Below are 6,000 nucleotides of genomic sequence, written 5' to 3'. Positions count from 1 at the left end.
AAGGTGTGCCACCACCGCCCAGTGATGGGTTTTTTTGTTTTGTTTTGTTTTGTTTTTTTTAACGAAGACTGTATGGATCTTGAAATAAATATTAGCTGTGTAAAATAGTTTTTATTTTACGGTATTACTAAGAAGCTAATATTTAAAATACTGTTCTGCATAGGAACATAGTTTATTGAGAATAAAAATATTTAAAGGTCCTTAGTTGTTCTGGCAAAGGTCAAGGAATTCAATATAGAGCCACTTAACTTAAAAGGTCGTAGTAGCATTACAAGGAAGATTAATAAAATGTCTGTAAATTCAATCGATTAGAGATAAGTAGATAAAAATACAATCGACCCCTCCAAAGATCAGGATCTGCAGGAAAAAAAAAAGTGAAAGTCCAAGACAAGTTGGGATGAAAAGGTAAAATGATCAGAGAAAGAAATGCAGAGGAGAGAACGAGATGTAAATGAACGAAACATACATATTTTGTCCAATTAGATTTTCCAAATGGAGATGGATATGGCCAGATTGAAAGTAAAAGAAGGGGGTTGGAGAGAGGTGGCTCAGAGGTTAAGAGCACTGTCTGCTCTTCTACAGGTCCTGAGTTCAATTCCCAACAACCACGTGTGGCTCACAGCCATCTGTAGTGAGATCTGGTGCCCTCTTCTGGCCTGCAGACTTGCATGCAGGCAAAACTGCATACATAAGAAGGAGGGGGGAGTAAAAGAGAAGAGAAAAGCTATTAAAAGTATTAACCAAGGTAATCTGGTGTGGCTACATCAATACCAGCATAATAGAGCACTATGAACCAGACTCACTCATGGTTCTAAAACTGTATGCTCCTAAGAAAGTAGCCTCAAAAGACCAAAAAAATTGCCCCACCACTACCGATCAGTGATCTATGAGTCTAACAGATAATACAGTGAAGGGGTCCAGTCCTTGTCAAAAGCTATGGATTTGGGGCTGGTGACATGGCTTTGCAGGGTAGCAGAGGAAAACTCCCACAAGCTGTCCTCTAACCTCCTCTATGGTAGGCCGGTGTGCAACCACATTACAGACAAGTACATAAACATATATAATCGTGTAATGTTTTGCAAGCCCTGCTGATTTGCAAGTGCACCCTAGAAAATCAGTTCAGCTGGCAGGCCTTGGTGTGTGCTGCCTTCCTCACACACCCTGAGCCACGCCCTGCCTGTAGCCCTCTAGGAGGTTGCAGTCCAGGGCTCAGGACTCTTACCATTTGCATACTCAGACCTTTTGTCGTCTTCTGAGGTCTTGGGAAGAGCTCTCTGTTATCCACCTGATCCCAGTGTCCCCTGTGCTTACTCTTGCTCAGCTCTTCCTGACATCCAGCCCTTCTTCCTGTCCTCACCTCAATCCCAGGTGCTGCAGCCTGTTTGGGGTTCTGTCCTTCCCTGGCAAGATGACACATCTGCACCTTGAAATAATGAGGGGCCACTTCGAGGGCAAATGGAACAGGAAGGTGAGTGTTCTCTCCCATTCAGCCCCTAGCTTGAGCCACAACAATAAGGATCAAAGACTTAACAAACTCGTGATTTGTTGCCATGGTTTTTTAAAAGAGGGTACATGGTCTGCAGAGGCCAAAGAGGCTTTGGGTCCTCCAGAATTGGAGTGAGCCAGCAATCGGAGGGCGAGCCACCCTATGGATGTTGGGAATCAAATCTGGGTCTTTTGGGAAAGCTTCCAGGACTCTTAATCTCTGAACCATTTCTCCAGCCCCATTTGTTGCTGTTTTTGATAACTAGCAGGCACACTCTCTCTTCCCAGTGCAGGTGAACTGACACATAAAAGAACAAGTGATCTTCCCTCTTCTTGAGCTTCCTGTGGTCTGTGGATTGTATCTTGGGTATTCCAAACTTTTGGGCTAATATCCATTTATCAGTGAGTGCATGCCATGTGTGGTTTTTTGTGACTGGGTTACCTCCCTCAAGATGATATTTTCTAGTTCCATTCATTTGCCAATGAGTTTCATGAAATTGTTTTTGATAGCTGAGTAGTAATCCATTGTGTAGATGTACCACATTTTCTGTATCCATTCCTCTGTTGAAGGGCATCTGGGTTCTTTCCAGCTTCTAGCCATTATAAATAAGGCTGTTATGAACATAGTGGAGCATGTGTCTTTGTTATATGTTGGGGCATCTTTTGGGTATATGCCCAGGAGAGGTATAGCTGGGTCCTCAGGTAGTACAATGTCCAATTTTCTGAGGAACCTCCAGACTGATTTCCAGAATGGTTGTACCAGTCTGCAATCCCACCAACAATGGAGGAGTGTTCCTCTTTCTCCAAATCCTTGCCAGCATCTGCTGTTACCTGAGTTTTTGATCTTAGCCATTCTCACTGGTGTAAGGTAGAATCTCGGGGTTGTTTTGACTTGCATTTCCCCGATGACTAAGGATGTTGAACATTTCTTTAGGTGCTTCTCAGCCATTCGATATTCCTATGTTGAGAATTCTTTGTTTAGCTCTGTACCACATTTTTAAATAGGTTTATTTGGTCTACCTTCGTGAGTTCTTTGTATATTTAGATATTAGCCCTCTATCTGATATAGGATTGGTAAAGATCTTTTCCTAATCTGTTGGTTGCTGTTTTGTCCTAATGACAGTGTCCTTTGCCTTACATTTTTATGAGATCCCATTTGTCAATTCTTGATCTTAGAGCATAAGCCATTGGTGTCCTGTTCAGGAAATTTTCTCCAGTGCCCATGTATTTGAGGCTCCTCCCACTGTCTCTTCTATTAGTTTGAATGTATCTGTTTTTTTTTTGTGGAGGTCCTTGATCCACTTGGACTTGAGCTTTGTGGATGCTTCAAATCTTCTTAAAAGGGGGAACAAAATACTCACAGGAGGAAATATGGAGACAAAGTGTAGAGCACAGACTGAAGGAAAGGCCATCCAGAGACTGCCCCACATGGGGATCCATCCCATATATAGTCACCAAATCCCCAGTCACTATTGAGGATGCCAAGAGTGCATGCTGACAGGAGCCTGATATAGCTGTCTCCTGAGAGACTGTGTAAGAGCCCGATAAACACAGAGGCTGATGGTCTCAGCCAACCATTGAACTGAGAATGGGGTCCCCAATGGAGGAGTTAGAGAAAGGATCGAAGGATCTGAAGGGGTTATCAACCAACTAGACATCCCAGAGCTCCCAGGGACTAAACCACCATCCTAAGAGTATACAGAGAAGTATACAGGGAAGTATACAGGCAAGAGTATACCTATGGTTCCAGATGTATATGTGGCAGAGGATGGCCTTGTAGGGTATCAGTGGGTGGAGAAGCCCTTGGTTCTGTGAAGGCTGGATGCCCCAGTATAGGGGAATGGCAGAGTTGGGAGGTGGGAGGGAGTGGGTGGGTGGGGGAGAACCCTCATAGAAGCAGGGTGGTGGATGAAATAGGGGTTTGCAGAGGGGAAACCAGGAAAAGGGGGATAACATTCGAAATGTAAATAAAGAAAATATCCAATAAAAGAAAAGGAAAAAAGAGGGCAAATGGGTATTACACATCTTTTTAAAGCTACATTTGTGTGAGAGAGAGAGAAAGAGAGAGAGAGAGAGAGAGAGAGAGAGAGAGAGAGAGAACAAACAAATTAAGAATATTAGTCTGAGCCAGATGGTGATGGTGCATGCCTTTAACCCCAGCACTCAGAAGACAGAGGCAGGAGGATTTCTGTGTTTAAGGCCAGCCTGGTCTACACAGCCAGGACAGCAGAGACTACATAGAAAAACCCTGTCTCCAAACAAAACAAAACAAAAACCTTAATCTGGAGACTGGAGAAATGTAGAGTGAAGGGTGAGGCTCTGAGTTCTAATCTCTGGCATGCACGGGAAAACCCGGACACAGGACAAAACAGTAAAAGGTTGGGGAGTGAGTAAAAGTGCTTGCTGTGTAACCTGAGGATGTGAGTTCAACCTGGACCCATGTAAAGGCAGGAAGAGAAATCTGACTCTACCAAGTTGCCATTGCCTCTCGCTTTGGCATCCATGTGGTGGGTAAACTGAGGCAGGCAGCTCTTGGGGGTCAGTGCTTAAAGCCGCTGACCGGGTGGATCTGGATACTACAGGGGCTGCTGCCAAAGGCAGTCAGCCATGAGAGAAGCTGCTTAGCTGACATTTTCCCCTGAGAGAACAAAGCTCAATTTACTGGGCCAGCACTCTCTGTGGCCAGCAGAAAACTATGAACTCTTTTAACTCCTTGGGCCCAGCAAGCAAGAGAAGGAGACAGAAAATTCACACACACACACACACACACACACACACACACACACACACACACACACTCACACACATACACTCACACACACACACTCACACTCCTGAAGCATATACAAACATGCACACATACAATAATATTTTCAAAGCCAGGTCAAGGGTCCATAATTCCAGTACTGGGAAAATAAAAGACAGGGGTTTCTGGCTACCTAGTCTAGCCCATTGGTGAGGTCTAGGTTCAGTGAGAGATCCTTTCCCAAAGAATAAAATGAGGGACCTGAGATGGCAGGGTGCCCGATCCGATATACATGACACCCTGGGTTTCATTTCACTCCTTAAATCGAGCATGGCAACACCCACCTGTGCTTTCAGCAATCAGACATAGAGGCGGGGCTATCAGAGACTCACGGGGCCATCCTCAGCTACTTAGTGTCCTTGAGAATAGCCTGGAATGCACAAGACTGCCTCCAGGGGTGGAAACCCACAGGGTGAGAACCGGTGGAGTACGTGTTCAATAATGTGTGACTGTGTATTCTCATGTGCATGTGAACATTCACCAGCATCGATTAGGAGCTGGCCAGAAAGCATGATCCACCCATCACTGATCTGAGGGAATCGGTACCATGCAGACAACATCCTCTAACTGCATTGCAGCTAATCTAAATGCCAATAGTGTGATAGATGAGGTTCATAAATTTAGCTTTGAAAAGTGAAATACATACTTTAGTAATAATGATGGGTCAAAGAAAGGCCATAATTGACATTTTTGAGGGGTGCTTGGGAGTGAGTCCCAGGCCTTGTGTATGCCACTGAGCTGCACTCCCAACCCCTATAGTTGAAGTGTGTGAACTTTAAAACATATTTTACCACACATTTACTTACACATTGAGGACTGTCCACCAATGGTTGTCCACCAGTTGGAGATCAATAGAGGAAAGTGTGTGTGTGTGTGTGTGTGTGTGTGTGTGTGTGTGTGAGAGAGAGAGAGAGAGAGAGAGAGAGAGAGGGAGAGAGACTCATTTCAAACTCATTTTGTAGCTAAGATGGCCTCTTGAACTAATTAATGATCCTCCTGCCTTACCCTCTCAAATGCTGGGATTATAGGTATGTGCACTGTGCCAAATATCATGAAAATTGTATACTAATAAGTGAAAAATGTAGAGAAAATTTTCAAATAGATAAAACCAACACTTGCACTAGAAGAGCTAATTAAATGGTCATTAAATGTGTGAGTGAAGAGAAGTTGTTTAGGTGTTCTCATGACAAGTCTCTCAAGCATTCGTGTGGGGCTTTCCATTCTCACACAAGGCGGGGATACGGGTGGCATCAGGAGACGACTGCCTAAGAATCTCCCCAAATTTACCTCTCCACAAAAGCAATTTGATTGCTGGTTTCCTGGAAGTGGAAGATCTCATTTCTCTTTATTTCAACTGACAGAGCACCCGGGGCTTAAGTCTTCTCTCACGGGTGTAGGAGAGGGCGTTCATAAAAATTCAAATGAACTAATATTACTGGCTGCCTGGCTGGAGGTGTGCTCAGTGGTTCAGCCCATGACTAGCATGTGTGAGGCCATTGGTTCAATCCCTAGAACTAAGAATGAGAAGAAATAAACTTGTGGCTGGCTGATACTGGGGGCAACAGTTGGAGCAAATAACAAACTAACCAAAAGGATGACTAAAGTTGAGAGGGCCTGGTGGCATACACCTGCCCCGCCAGCACTGTGCGGTGGAGTCACATGGTGAAGGTGCGGCCATACTGGGCTCTTATTTACTTCTCTGTCACTGC

This window comes from Rattus rattus, chromosome 11, assembly GCF_011064425.1.
Source record: "Rattus rattus isolate New Zealand chromosome 11, Rrattus_CSIRO_v1, whole genome shotgun sequence".
NCBI classification, from domain to species: Eukaryota; Metazoa; Chordata; class Mammalia; order Rodentia; family Muridae; genus Rattus; species Rattus rattus.
This window is presented reverse-complemented; position numbering follows the sequence as displayed.